Source organism: Tenrec ecaudatus, chromosome 4, assembly GCF_050624435.1.
Source record: "Tenrec ecaudatus isolate mTenEca1 chromosome 4, mTenEca1.hap1, whole genome shotgun sequence".
In the NCBI taxonomy this organism is placed as follows: domain Eukaryota; kingdom Metazoa; phylum Chordata; class Mammalia; order Afrosoricida; family Tenrecidae; genus Tenrec; species Tenrec ecaudatus.
Genome location: NC_134533.1, coordinates 201,145,175 through 201,161,244, shown reverse-complemented (window position 1 = coordinate 201,161,244; position 16,070 = coordinate 201,145,175). Strand labels below are relative to the sequence as shown.

Sequence of the window (16,070 nt, the reverse complement as noted above, 5' to 3'; positions counted from 1 at the left end):
TATTTGGGTTGGCGTATACTCGAGTATATACGGTATATGCATTAACCCCCCAATTAACAGCAAATAAACAAACAAATAAATAAATAAATAAATAAACTATCTTGGCCCAGGCTTATTACTTTTCATTCTCCTTTACCCTCTTTAAACATCTGACGTTTCAGATATTGCTCATTTTCTCTGTCTACTTCTTTTACCTAATCCATTGTTAAGTTCTCGGTTTATTTGAAATATTTTTTAAAAACTCTCATCTGCACTTGTAAAGCCCTTACTATTATTTGCCATAATTGTAGTAGACTTCCACTGATCACCCTATCTCCACTTTAAAAACATTGTGTTTTGGGGGCTTTTATATCAGATCATCATTTTTGTATTGTACAGCGTTTGCAATATCTCAGCCATTCCATTTGCTTGCCCTGCCCTGCTCTACTTGTTTCCTTCTCTCTTGTTGGATATTATTTCCCCCTTATCCTGGTGGCATAGTGCTTATTGTGCAGTGGGCTCTACTCTGAGTGGTCAGCAGTTTGAAACCACCAGCTGACTGTGGAGAAAGACAGTACTTCCTAGTCCTGTAAACAGTTACGGTCTCAGAAACTTCCTGTCCAATAGGGTCTCTTTGAGTTGGCATGGACTTCAATTGTATCAAGCATATTTGTACATAAGTTGTCATCATTTCCAAGACATTTTCTGCTTGAGCCCTCGATATAAGCTCTTCTTTTTCCTCCTCCCTCCCTCCTGTATCCAATTACATATGGTTATTGTTATTTCGTATCTTACATCGTCCTTTGTCTCCCTTCACCCACATTTCCCTTATTCCCCTTGTCGGGATTGGGGGTGGTGGTTATATATCCAATCTTGCAATGGGTTCCCTTTTTCTCACCCTTCCTCCTCCCTGACCATTCCCCTACCTTCATGATATTGCTACTCCCATTACTGTTCTTGAGGGGTTTATCTTTCCTGAATTCCATGTGTTGAGAGCTCTTAGCTGTACCAATGTGTTCTCCGGTCTAGCCAGATTTCAGTGAGGGATAGGACATATACAGGAAGTAGAGCAATGATGTGTGATGCGTCTGTGCTATGCTGCATCTTGGTTGAATCATCCCTTCTTTATACCACTTCTGTGGGGGGATATCCAATTATCTACAGATGGGCTTTGAGTCTCCACTCCAACCCCCCTCTTTTGCATCGATACAGTTGTTTGTTTTGGATCTTTTGATACCTGTTGGCCATGGCTCCCTCTTACTACCTTCCCCTTCATCAAAGTTAACACCTGCTAGCCTAGTTTTTCCTCTTCTTCCCTTCCCCAGTAACCATCAATGTCTGTTTGTTTTGGCATGAAAACCTTCCCTGTAATTTTTTTTAGAACATAGTTTCATGCAAAACCGTGTCATGAAGTGCTTCACAGTCAGCATTACTCTTGCCTTGCAGCTCAGCGTTTGTACCAGACTTATTCATTAATGCACAAAATTGTTGAATGGTATCATTTTTACTATTACTGTAATGTGAAAAGTCAGACGAAATGACTTCCTTTCTTTCCATGGGCACATACTGTCTCTTAATTCATGAATTACTACCCTTTCCAGCTGCCTGACTTTTACTCATCGTTCAGAACTTATCTTGTGTCAGTTCTCCAGGATGATGTTCCTATATTCCTTTGGAAGCAAGTATTCTCCTTTTGTGCCTCTATGGTGTTCTTTACTGTGTTCTCCTGTCTTGCACACATGCATGAGTCATCGTCCTCTTTGCATCCCCAGCTCTAGTACAGGATTTGGTAGTCAGCAACTCTCTGATGGATGATCAAATCAAGGAGTGCTTATCTGACTTCACTGCTATCAGCACACAGACGGGCACCCTCGAGTCATTCCTCAGGCTACATAGGACTTCAGTTTACTCTTTTTTTTTTTTTAACAATTTATTAGGGGCTCATACAACTCGTATCACAGTCCATACACATACATACATCAATTGTATAAAGCACATCTGTACATTCTTTGCCCTAATCATTTTTTTCTCCTCTTTTCTTTTTTTACATTTTATTAGGGACTCATACAACTCATCACAATCCATACATATACATACATCAATTGTATAAAGCACATCCATACATTCCCTGCCCCAATCATTCTCAAAGCACTTGATCTCCACTTAATCCCTTTGCATCAGGTCCTCTTTTTTTTTCCCCTCCCTCCCCGCTCCCCACTCCCTTATGTGCCCTTGGTAATTTATACATCGATATTTTGTCAGTTTACTCTTTTCAAAGGCATCTTTGTGATCTCTCTTAATGGAGGATCTTACTTCATCACCTCACACCTTACCTGTAATCAAATTTCCTTCTACTGCCAATTCATTTTTTCTGATAGAAAAAAATATACTTAATTTTGTTACTGTTGAAAATAGTATATACAGCAGACATTTATAAGTCTCTTTTCATTTTATCTTATGGTAGGCAAATACTCACCTTTAGAATATCAGATAGCTGCTGATGTAAACACCAGGAAGAGATTATATTAGTTTTGTTGCATATTGCAACCTGCTGCAAGTAATTCCTTTGTTTAATCAGCCACCTTCAGTCATTCTATTCTCACATGCATATTGACACACCTAAATATAGGAAGATGTACTGTAAACAGGGTTTTTAAAAATCTATTTTGAGATTTTAAATTATTATTATTGTTTAGGAACTGACATCAATCCTTGTACACAGCCAGAGGAAGAAAAGCCTGGCCATAGTGCCCTACTTGAAGGTACCAAGGAGGGTATCCCTACAGCCTGCTGTAACATTGTTGTGAGAGGCAGTATTAGTAGTAATTAATATCCACCACTCGACGAGCTAAGTAACCACAGGCAAGTTATTCAACCTTTAAATCCCCTGACTTCTCATTTAAAATGAGGGTAATAGTACATCTGGTTCCCAGAATTGTTCAGAATATTAAGTAAATTAGTATATATAAAGTGCTAAGAATGATGTCTATAGGATAAGTAGTCAGTACATATTGTTCTTATTTTTATATGGGCCCGAGTTTGGTTTTGGAAATGATACTGGAGAGGAATCTTTGTTTTTCGTGTAATTTAAAAAAGAACAAAACATTCTTATGGTAGATTTTGTATTTGGAATAGAACCTAATATTTGCTTTTTATTTGTCACAATAATGATTTTTCCCCTAGCATTAAATAATTTTGAAAGTTTTCTTTCTGTACACTTGTGCCAGATAACCAAAGAAAAGGGGATAATTTTATATGATACAGGATTTTTAAAAAGATCAACATGTGAGCTATTTTTTTCCTATGATTTCTTTTTTTCCTTTTCCCTGCCAGTATAATAAAAATAGATCTGGTTTCCTTGGTTATCACAGCTTGTAACAAAAAGCTTTTTGATAAAGTTGTCTGTTGGATCAGTGAGTGGGATGAGATCATTCTTTTCTAAGCAGTGTGCAATGTCCAAAGTATTTGTTGAAACAAAAGCCTGCTGGATAGGCTAACACAATAAGCCTGACTTTGTGGTCTTGTTCAGGGCATAAGTAAGGGTTTTTCTGCATGATAGAATACTACTGATAGGTAGACGAAGGTGAAAAGTTCCTGGCACTATACCTAGGCCTCTAGTTGGCCACGTGTAGAAGGAGATCGGAATGATAAAAGGGCTCTGGGTACTCTTAAGGTTGCCATTTTAAGTTTAGGCCATACTTGAAATGTGTTGAATTAATTAAAAACCAAGTAGCCCTCCTATTATTTGATAGGGCAACTCTAATTAAAAAATTGTTAGGGTCAAGTGGGAGGAAAACTAATATTCTAAACTTTCCTATTTGCACAAGATTACATTCCATACCTCCTAAGAGCAGTAGTTCTCAACCTGTGGGTCGCGACCCCTATGGGGGCAAATGACCCTTTCACAGTCACCCAATTCATAACAGCAAAATTACAGTTATAAAGTAGCCACGAAAATAATTTTATGGTTGGGGGATTTTAATCTCCTGCCCCAGCCCTAGATTCAGCCATTTTTTCCAGGATCTCTTGTTCCTTTTCACAGAGTGGAATCAAAAGCCAAGGTCTGGATGCTTGGTGTGCTCGTTGCTTACTGAGCTATCCTCTAAAGACCCTAATTAAACATTATCTTTGTTCGGAAAGAATGGGAATTCCTTACTTATGGGAAAAATATTTGGACTTATTACTAATTTAACCCCCCCTTCCCCCAAAGCTGTTTTCCCCACCTCATTTTATTGTACTTTTTTCAATTTAGTACCAGGTCTTAAAATACCATGTAAAATCTCTGCCAATACAGCAGTGGTTTATAACTATAAAACAAGAGGGGTTTTAAAAAGTTTGTGGGAAAATCCTATTATATATGACTTCATTTTCCCATGAACTCTTTGAAGCCTCCTTGTGTAGTACTTTAAGCCATTCAGAATACTTCCTTTGGAAAGATAAGTACAATTCTGCTTTGCTTAAAGCAGAGGTAGAAGGTAAAGCTTTTCATGTCACTGAAACTCAGAGTGTAGTTAGTGGTTCCTGCTTAAGACTGGGTGTGTGAATCAAATTCTGACTCCATTGAAATAATCACCACTTATATTATTGTGTGTGTGTGTGTGTTTCCCTCTCTCCACTTTCTGCTTAGTGACTTTGTGATTTAGTTGAACCCAAAGCACAGCTGACCAGAACAACATAGGTAAGATTATAATGTCACTGGGAAATGTTTACAGGCCATGATGATTTAAGTAGTTAAAGTACAGGCCTTTTACTGAAACACCTACAACTTTTGGCAGATAAGGTGGCAACTGAAGCTAGTGAGGAACAAGAGACTATGTCACTTATATTGTGTGACAGAAGGCAGTTACTTCTCTCAACTCCGGTATATTAGTGCTGAATGGGAATGCATGCTTGTTATTTGATCTTCTGGTTTTTAAAAAGCTGTATATCTCTTATTTTCATGCAAAAACTCTTGGGTTTGGAAACACTCTTCAGACCATTGCATTGAAGACCCCTTTTTAAACTTAGGCTTGCCACTTTGTGGCTTGTGAAGTAGAGCTTCTCTTTCTGGTAAGTTGAATGAAGACTCACTTTGAGCTAAGGGCGTTGGGAGACCCTGGTTCTGACTGTAGCTTTGCCACTGCCATTAATGAGCCTTTGGGCAAAGAGAAACTTTACTGAGTTGTAAAATAAAGGGAGTAAACTAGATTAATATTTTGTTTTTCCTTATTTAAAAAAATAATATGTGGTTTTGGTGAAAATTTGCACATTGTATTTTTTGTTTGAGCTGCGAAACAAAGAGCTTATTGCTTGAGGACATCTTTAGCAGTAGCAGAGACCCTAATATTCTCCAGACACAGCTTCTTCGAGGCTGTTCTGAACCCTTGCTGCCTCCGCTTAGTATCTGGTAGATGTGCATTTATTAATGGGTGATACATGTTAACTTGCTTTTCTGTTTCGGATCCTTCAGTTAAGGGGAAATTGACTCTAGCATAGTGAAAGCCAGAGCTGTAGCAAGCTGTATTAAAGTGGGGTTTCTTTGGGAAGTGGCTAGTCGTAGTCTGCTTGCTTATCGATTTATAGCCTATGAACACAGAGGAAACAGCAAATGTGTTTTTCTAAGTTATGAAGAACATATTCTTTGCAGTTTGGTTTGTTACATTGTTTTTAACTTTAGCTAATCAGAAAAAATGAGGTGTTCCAGAGAAAAAGGAGGCTTTTTACTCCCATAAAGAATTACAGTTTCCCAAACCCACAAGGGCAGTGTTACCCTGTCCTGTAGGGTCACTGTGAGTCAGAATTGATTTGAGGGCAGTGAGTTTAGTGACTGTTGCCCCTGCTTAAGGTCATATGGTAATGTATATTATTTAACAGTGAAACTGAAATGTGGAAAACTTTTCAGTCTAGAGTTAAGAAAGACTGTTCTTCCTTGGACTTCTGAATGCTTTTATAAAGAAGGTAGTTTTATGGGCAGGTTAAGAATCTTCCAGAAAAATCTAAGAGACAAGGGAATTTTCTCACTGCCATTGAGTCAATCCCAATTCATAGTGGCCCTATAGCAGTAGGTAGTACTGAGACTGTAACTCTTTATGGAGAAGAGAACCTGTCTTTCTCCCAAAAGGGAATTTTGGAGTATATGGAATACAAGTAATTTTCATATACTCTAAGAATACAAATTAATGATTCATTTGACCTAATGAATCCAAGACATAAGATCAGGGGTATAACTTTATTTTTTTTTGAAGATCATTTTATTGGGAACTCTTACAAATCTGGTTACAATCCGTACATCGATCAAATCAGGCATGCTTATACATGTGTTGCCTTCATTCTTTTCTAGACATTTACTTTCTGTTGAGCCCTTGATATAAGCTCCTCTTTTCTTTCCCCTCCCCTCCCCTCCTTGATAGATTATTATTTTCATATCTTACACCAACCACTGTCTCCCTTTCCCTGTGCTTTCTGCTGTTCTTACCCCCTGGAGAGGGGTGTATGGTTATGTGTCCATCATTGCACTTGGTTCCCCCTTTTTCCCTTCCTCTCTCCCCCTTCTCCCTACTACCCTTAGTTGTAGAACTTTTATAAAAATATATTCATTTGGTTTTAGGCCTTATCTTTGGAATAAATATCTTGGTTTAAGGTGATTTGGTAAGAAACACACCTTTATCCTTAGGGCCAGGATAAATTTCTATTTTGTATAGACTGCCAAATTTTTTAGAGAAACTATTGTATTTGGTTCAGATGTAATCTGAGCATTCATGATGCAATCTTTCATGGGAATGTCTATTTACAAGTAATTTAAGCTTCTTTGAGCCCAACAAGACTAATTCAATCCTAAATCTTTAATTAAATTGAAGTCTAAACGGATGGAAGAATAGATAAGCAGGATTTATGCTTACACAGTAATTGCAGCAATTTTGGACTAAACATTTAACCAAGTGGTTACTAGTTCTTGTCCAGTAATTTAATTAACTGAAATTGTGTAGCTTCTTTGTATATAGCATATACCTGTAAATACTCAAAAAGATTATGTGAAAGATTTCGTTCCAGATATATAGATATTGTGCTTCTTAGTTCTGGTATCAAGTTCAGAAACTTACTACTAGCACACTGTTAAATGAAGGGGTTTCAAAAAGTTTGTGAAAAAAATGGAATTACAAAGACAAAATGGGCGCATAAGCAAATATGGTGAAGAAAGCTGATGGTGCCTGGCTATCAAAAGATATAGCATCTGGGGTCTTAGAGGCTTGAAGGTAACAAGCGGCCATGTAGCTCAGAAGCAACAAAGCCCACATGGGAGAAGCACACCAACCTGTGTGATCATGAGGTGTCGAAGGGATCAGGTATCAGGCATTATCAGAACAAAAAGTCATATCATTGTGAATGAGGTGGGGAGTGTGGAGAGACCCATAGCCCATTTGTAGGCCACTGGACATCCCCATAGAGAAGGGTCTCGGGGAGGAGATGAGCCAGTCAGGGTGCGATGTAGCAATGATGAAACATATAACTTTCCTTTAGTTCCTAAATGCTCTTCCCCCATCCCCACTATTATGATCCCAATTCTACCTTACAAATCTGACTAGACCAGTGGATGTACACTGGTACAGATAGGAACTGGAAACAAGGAATCCAGGGCAGATGATCCCTTTAGGACCAGTGGTGTGAGTGACGATACCAGGAGGGTGGAGGGGAGGGTAGGTTGGAAAGGGGGAACTGATTACAAGGATCTACATATAACCTCCTTCCTGGGGGACGGACAACAGAAAAGTGGGTGAAGGAGACGTCAGACAGTGTAAGATATGATAAAATAATAATTTGTAAATTATCAAGAGTTCATGAGGGAGGGGTAGCAGGGAGGGAGGGGGCAAAATGAAGAGCTGATGCCAGGGGCTTGGGTGGAGAGCGGATGTTTTGAGAATGATGAGGCCAATGAATGTACAAATGTGCTTTACACAATTGATGTATGTATGGATTGTGATAAGTTGTCTGAGCCCCTAATAAAATGGTTAAAAAAATGGAATTACATAGTAATGGAATTTTTCCACTAACTTCTGGAAGCCTCCTCTTCTTTTATCTAAAAAAAAATGTGTGATGTGTATGCATGCTTAAAAATGTTAGTATAGGGCTTCCTGAGTGGCGACGGTGCAGTAAGTCACAAGCATGGATCAGGTAATGAAGTTTGTTGAACCCAGTCGGCAGTTTGTGAAGGACTCCATTCGGCTGGTTAAAAGATGCACCAAACCTGATAGAAAAGAATTTCAAAACATTGCCATGGCAACGGCGATAGGATTTGCTATAATGGGATTCATTGGCTTCTTTGTCAAATTGATCCATATTCCTATTAATAACATCATTGTTGGAGGCTGAGTAGCTTTTTGGAAGAGTCTTTGTCATCTTGGGGACTGGTGAACCAGTGAGGGTTTCAGAAGCCCATGGAGTAAAAGTGTCCTATGTACTTTGTGTTTATTTCATTTTCTTTTCTTCCAAGATGTTTTCTATTACTAAATTAAAATGATTTCAAAATTTAAAAAATGTTAGTATATTTTGAGCCTGCCGTTTGGGTTTTAGTATTAGATCAAACCATACGAAATAACAGTTTTTCCTGGGTTAAAAATGGGCAATTATCAACAATTTCATATAGTTTCTAGAAACCAAAATAATTGCCAGTGAGTCAATTATGATTTATGGAAGCCTATGAGGACAAGGTAGAACTGCCTCAAATTGTTTTCTAGGCTGTAAATATTTATGGGAGCCAACTACCACATTTTTCTCCCACAGTGCCTTGTGGGTTTAAATGGCTAATCTTTTGGTTAGCAACCAAGTGCTTATCCACTGCACCGCCAGGGCACCTCATGGTTTAACCTAATAAACTCAATTCATTTTATTAACCTAATTGGAGACAATGTATAGAATGACTGAAAAAGGACTTTGAGGATAATTCTTTTCTTTTTCACTCGCCCAAAATCTTATGTTGGACCTAGAAAGAAAAACCAGAGGATTTAAAATCTTACTTGAGTTATTGTTAAAAGCAAAACAATAAAAGTGAGTGTTTTTTGCGTTCTGTAGAAATAAAGGTATAATTAGAGGCTGCTGTGTGTTTGACCTCAGGCCCAAGGCCCAGCCACAGTACTCTTTATCCATATCATCACAAACACTTTTAAATATAATATTCTGTATAATTTTAAAATACTCTGTAGAAACGGAATGTAATAGACTTATGTAAAGTTTGGTAATTGGTTAGTCTATCATAGGATGAAACTTTCACTGACTTAACTGATGTAAATCAGAACATGAGAGCTAGTGTTAATCTTTGCATTTGGAATGGATGCCTCCAAGTTTTCCTTAAGTATCTTTGGAGAAATTTAAGGTCCGTTGGGTTTAATTAGGTCACTTTGGTGTTGTAATAGGTTCTTTATTGGGCTGCTAACCACAAGGTCATCCAGGTCAAATCCATCAGCTGCTCCATGGAAGGAAACCAAGGCGGACTGCTCTTTAGATTTCTTGTCCCAGTTCTGTCCCACTATGAGTTGGAATGAGTTGATAGCAGTGGGTTGTGTTTAACTCCCTGGCAGTCTAATTATGTCAGTAATTTTGTTAGTGACTTCTCTACAGTGTAATCACGAGTGTTGCTTGCGGCTACAGCTTCTGACAGTTAACATTTACACCGAGCCACACTCGGGATTGCCTCCAGGGAGGTTAAGAAATCCCAAACCTAGAGTTATTTATCTTGCTGTGTTTTTTTAAACAAACATTAAATAGTACATTGTATTTCTAAATGTCGCACAGGAGTGCCTTCTATTATGTAAATGTCCCTAAATAAAAAGCCAAGAGTTTCTGTTATAATTGAGAACTCCTGGTGTCTCAGACTGGATGCTTTTTATTTAGTTGGTTGATAGATCCTCCTTGCTGGCACTCTTTGCTATCTCTTCAATGCTTGTGATGAAGCACATCACTCAAGCTCACTTGCCGCGGTCTGGGACCAGGCATATGGTCTATCTAGCTGCAAGGGATAGGAGATAGTGTCTTTCTAAGCACCGCCTGGGAAGGAGGAGCAATGCTTGTGAGCAGCAAACTTGCCTCTGCCAGAGTCCTTTGCAGTTTGTACGTTCTCTGATTTTATATTTAGCAACATTCTTTTTCCTATTGAACATTGTTTTTTGTAGTGTTTGTTACTAAGAATCTACTTCCAAATTTATTGGAAGAGTTTCGGTTTGTCATTCAAGACATTTTGTGGTACATGTTTTATGTATAGAGAATTTCTTCCCTAGGATTATTGTATCTTGTTATTTTAATTTGTAGTTTAAATTTCTCTTTTATTTCATTTCCCCCTATTTATTTTTGAATGATTCAAAATGAGTTTACTGTATAAATATCCCAGTGATTGTACAAGAAATACAAAAGAATATTGAAAACAGCCAGTAAAGACATTAACTGCCCATGTTGTCTATCAGCCCACTGGCAACAGGGAGAACAGACAAACCTTATCCTCGTGTAAAGGTCAGCACATGTAGACACGCAGACCAATAGAAACAAACATTCCAGTGAGAAAGTGAAGTTCTTTCTGCCACATGCCCACTTACGCTTAAACTTGGAGAGTCAGCAAAAGCCTTTCAGTTGATTTCAGCTGCTGTTTGAGACCCATCTCTCCTTTCTCCCTCCTCCTTCCTGTTTTTCTTTTCCCATGGTACATTTTATTTATTCTTTTGAATGCGTGTACTAAATACATCCAATCAGGAGCCTTCCCATATCAGTAAATCTAATGTGAACATTCTAAATATTAGGATTAGAAGAATTCTTTTCTTAAAATATATAATTAGCTCACATTTATGCCAAAGTTCAGTATGAGGGGGCTTCAAAAAGTTGATGGAAAAATTCCATTATCCTTTAATTTCATTTTTTACCTTTTTGAAGCAAGCCCCTTCATATGTGCATCAATTCTGTCTTAGTATTTCTCCATCCACTAACCACCCTCCTACATTTTTAATTGCCCCTCTCCCCTTTTTCTTACTGATAGGAACAATGTGTCTGCTGCACCTGTTCTGTCTCAAACATTTCCTCTTTTTAGCAGTTTTATTGGCACTTCATATCCACTTATCATACAATTCAGTAGTTCAGTTATATCAAGAAGAGTTGTACAATCTTTAACACAACCAATTTTAGAACATTTTCTTCTTGTACTTGTACAAGAACTTTTTTTTTTTCAATTTTGGCAAAAATATACCCAACCATTCTCCAATTCAACTTCTACGTGTATAATTCAGTGCCAAACATTTTCTATTTTTCCTATCTAGATTCTGTAATTCATTGCAATGGCCACACAGAACTCACAGATTCATAATTATAAGGTTTATTAAGGAAGTCAGTAGGATACAGCACAGGTAAGAAATGCTCAGGATAAAGACATTCAGTTAGAACATGTTACAAAGTTCATTCAGGATTATTAGTAATTGCCCAAAGGACATGCCACTCCATTGTAAGACTCAACCCAGTGGGGAGTGGGGAGGGAGGGAAAAAAAGAGGACCTGATGCAAAGGGCTTAAGTGGAGAGCAAATGCTTCGAAAATGATGAGGGCAAAGAATGTACAGATGTGCTTTATACAATTGATGTATGTATATGTATGGATTGTGACAAGAGTTGTATGAGCCCCTAATAAAATGTAAAAAAAACACACAACTCAACCCAAAGGCATTCTGCTTAAAGATCTGTGAATTGAGTGCCCAGAAGCCCCCCACTACAGCAGGCCTCAGCCTCAAGGCACTTAGTTCCATCTTCATGGGTCAGCAAGTCCTGTTCCCACAATTAAGCACCCAAAGGCACCCTGTACCTGAGAGCCAAACTGCTGTCCCAAAGCACTCAGCTTTAGTTGCTCTGTGGGCTGGGAAGTCTACCACTCTGTTTTGTGCTCTGGCTTCTGGTTATGCTGCTGCTACTTCTGCTCCTCTCTTACCACAGCCGTCTTCTGGCTCAGAGAGGGTCGCAGCGTAGGAATCTCAGCGTCCAGAGGATGCACTCCACACCTGGCTCTTGGCTGGTAGCACCCCCTTCCTTCTTCTCAGAGAGCTCATTTTAGACCCAGCAAGATGGCAATTACAATGTAGTCTGTTAATAGTTACTCACAGTTGCGTCTTCTCCATCTTCTTAACTGAGACCCATGCAGGGAAAGGTAGTTTGTTGAGAGTTAGAGAAATTTTGGCTAGATGGGCCATATTAAATAATTCACTGCCCCTGTAGCACCATACTGCTAAGGTCATCTTTTAAAGGTTGAATGGTTTATTTTTAACAGGAGTCTCAAAATATAAAGCTCCCAATCCCAAACCCTTTGCTGTCAAGTCAAGTCTGACTTATAGCAACACAAAATCTGGTGCATGATTATCATAGGATTTCTTTTCACTACTATTGTATGTTTATTATACTTTTTCTGTATTCTGCAGGTTTCATAGGATACTATGTTCATTTGTTATTTCACTGGAATCTGTTGAAAATAATTTTCAAAAGGAAGGCTTAGAAAATAAACATTTGGATTTAATCAAAATTGATTCCAAATTCCTCACTTAGTAGATGGATTGGGTGTAAAAATCTAGGTTTAAATTGTTTCTGTTTGAGAAATCAGAAGCCAAGCCTGCTTCTCATAACTTGGTAGGTGCTTCTTAGGGAGAGTTTCCTTTTGTTTTTGTCTGCTATTCTTCTCTTCACCCTCTTGCCACCAACCCAGTTCCCCCCCCCCACCCCAAATTGGGGCCATAATACAGTACATGTACCTTTTTGTTTGTAAAGCACGTGCAAAATTTAAACAGTAAAGAAATGATAAATCCCACAAGTCTCCCATCCTGCTTGTAAAATTTTACCTTCCTGAACCCCTTGTATGTTCCTTCTCTATTGAATTTCTTCCCTCCGAGGTTATCACTGTCCTTAATTTTATGCCTTTACTTGTGTTTATTTTGGTAACCTTTAATACTATCTGTCTTGGTTTCTTAGTGCTTCTGTAACAGAAAAACCATGCATGGGTGCATGTAAAAATACATTGATTTTCTTATGGTTTAGGAGGTTAGATGTCTGAACTCAGGGGCTCAGCTCTTACAGGGAAGATTGCCTGATCCCCAGGAAAATCCTTGTCTATTTCATTCTCTTTGGTCAGTTCCCCGTGACATCCATTGTTCATTTATGCTTAGGAGTTTCTACCTAATTTTCACCTTTTATATGTGTCAAAAGAGGGTTGGGTCAAGACACACCCTACCCTGATTAATACAGGAAAGAAAACTCTATTCCCAAATGAGATTATATCTGTAGTTATGAAAGGAATTAGAATTTATATCACATATTTATTGGGGATCACAATTCATTCCTTTTTAACTGTGTTACTGGAATTAATACATGTTAGTATGTATAAAAACAAAATTAAAACTAAACCATTTGCCATTGAGTTGATTCTGGCTCATGAAGCCCTCATTGTCATACGGAATGTAAAACTGCTCCGTCAGGCTTGCTTGGCTATAACCTTTATGGAGAGGAGCCTGGTGGCATAGTGGACTGTAAGGTCAGTGGTTTACAACTACCAGCTGCCCTTTGGGAGAGAGACGAAGCTCCGGTAAAAATGCACAGCTCTGGAGACCCGTGGGGGTAGTTCTCCTCGCTCCTAGAGGGTAGCTATGAGCCCGAATAGACTCCATGGCAGTGAGTTTGCCTTTGGTTTGGAGTCTTTACAGGAACATATCACCAGGCCTTTGTTTTGTGATGTGACTGGGTTGGTTTAAACCACCAGTCTTTTGCTTAGCAGTTATGAATGCACCACTCAGGGATTTAAAAAAAAAATCATTTTATTGGGGGCCTCTTACTGCCGTTCCCCCCCTTTCTTTCTTATAGCTCTTATAACAATCCATACATTTGTGTCACATACATTTGTACATATGTTGCCATCATCCTTTTCAAAACATTTTCTTTCTACTTGTGTCCTTGGTATCTTTTCCTCTTCTCCCCTCACCCTCCCACCTTCATGAACCCTTGATAAATTATAAAATTGTTATTATTTTCATATCTTACACCATCCGCTGTCTCCCTTCACTCATGTGTCTGTTGTTCATCACCCTAGGTGGGGGGTGGTTATATGTCGATCATTGGGATCGATTCCTTTTCCCCCCATCTCTCTCTTTCCCCCCTTCCCTCTTAGTTTGCTACCATGCCTCTGAGCGGACCTGCCCCTCTCAGTGCTCTCCTCTGTAGTGCATCTTTCTGGGGGAGGGGACCCAGATAGCTGGGATTGGGACCAGCCCCACAGACCTCTATTGGTTCGCTGCTTCATGCCAGTATGTTGCCTTCAAGGCTCGGAGCACCAGGTTGAGGTCTGGTCCCTCTGACCTTTTCCTGTGGAGACATAAATAATACCTTCCCCATGGGAGGGTTATCACTCAAGGATTTAATCATCTGTTTCCTAGTTGTTTTTTATTCTTTACTATGTTTGTTATTTTATTTCATTCCTTTGGTTTTTCTTTTATTTTTTTTCCTAACTCTTGGGATGCTAGCTCATTTTTTATTTTTCCTTTTGTAATATAAGCACTTAAGACTAGGAACTTTCTTATAATTTCCTTCTTTGGCTGTATACCACAAACTTTGGTATGCAGTATTTTTGTTATTATTTAATTCTTTTTATTTCCTCAGACCATTTGATTTTGACCCATGGTTTATGTGAGTGTGTTTTAAATTTTCCTACTGCAATTAAAAAAAGTTCTTTCAGGTTTGTTTGTTTCTTTTTTGTCTTAATCTGTTTGGAAAGTTTTAACCATGTGGAGCAGATGATGCCTCACATAGAGATGTGGACCTGGATGAAGGTTTAAATGTATGTACTGTTTCTGATTCTTCTTCTCTTTTTCTTTTAAACTTTTACTTGTTTTTTTTAGAATACGCACAACATTGTACACCAGTTCAATGATTTCTACATGCAAAACTCAGTGATATTGATTATGTTTTTTGATTTGTGCAACCAAACCCATCCTTTTCTGAGTTATTCTCTCCCCTCTGATATAAAACTCACTGCCCCCTAAGCTTCCTGTCTAATCTTTTAAATTGTTTTTGTGAATTTGATCTCAGATCTTAAGTGAGCAGAATGCCCCACAGAGATCATTCATTACTTACTAGGTAAGCTAAACAATTGTTTGGTTTTAAGAAGACTTCAGAGGACAATTTTCATTTAAGATTTCAGATTTAAAGATTACCTCAGCAGTAGTTTCTGGTGTGTAGCCTCAGTGGTTTCATAAAGTCTGAATTCCATGAGATTTCTGGAATTCTGTTTTGCATTTTCTACCTCTTGATCAGAATACTATAGTTACACAGACTAATGGAATAGAAGAGTCCAGAAATAAACCTACACATCTGTATCTGTGAAGTATGAATGGATCTTAATTCATTTTCTACATGTAGAAATCCAATTTTTCCATAACTATTTAAGAGATTCTTTATTCCCTATCAAATAGACTTGTCACTTTTGTCACCTAAAAAGCGAAGTCACTGCCATTGAATCATTTCTGACTCATTGAACAGAGTAGAGCCGCCTCTATGGGATTCTGAAACTACGGGAGCAGAAAGTCTTTCTCCCTCGGAGTGGCTGGTGGTTTTAGACTGCTACTGCTGCCCTTACAGTTTCAGCCTAACATGTAACGCCCCTACTCCCCACTATTCTACTTCTTTGGGGTCTGCCACCCGTGGGGTGGGGTCACTAGTAATTGGAAACTATTCAGTATTAGCTGGTTGCTTGGGTTGTTGTGTGTTTTCTAATAGGAGGAAACTTCAAAGAGTTTGTGGAAAATGGAATTGGAAGTTAATGAAACATTTCCATGAATTTTTTGAAAGCCCACTCATTTATTTATTAGTAGCCCATTGGCTGAAGCTTAAACTTCTAGGTTGGTACAAATGGCTAGTAAGCTTGGCTGCTAATCAAAAGGTTGGTGGTCCAAGGTCACCTAACATTGCTTTGGAAGAAAGATCTGATGATTCATTTATGAAAAATCCTGTGGGAAAAATAAAAACTAAGCAAAACCTAAAAAAAAAAAAAGCGTGTGGTGCACAGTTTTACTCTGCTATACAGGAGGTCAGCATGACTCAAGAGTTGACTTACTGGCCA

At 38.4% G+C, this 16,070-nt stretch overlaps 1 protein-coding gene and 1 pseudogene across 1 annotated transcript in view; both read left to right on the top strand.

Annotated features, from left to right (window-relative positions):
• Positions 1–16,070, top strand: part of MAP4 (microtubule associated protein 4) — a 204,927-nt gene that overhangs the window by 42,517 nt on the left and 146,340 nt on the right. The gene's annotated exons all lie outside the window — the stretch shown is intronic.
• LOC142447287 (protein transport protein Sec61 subunit gamma pseudogene) lies at positions 8,100–8,433 on the top strand (annotated as a pseudogene).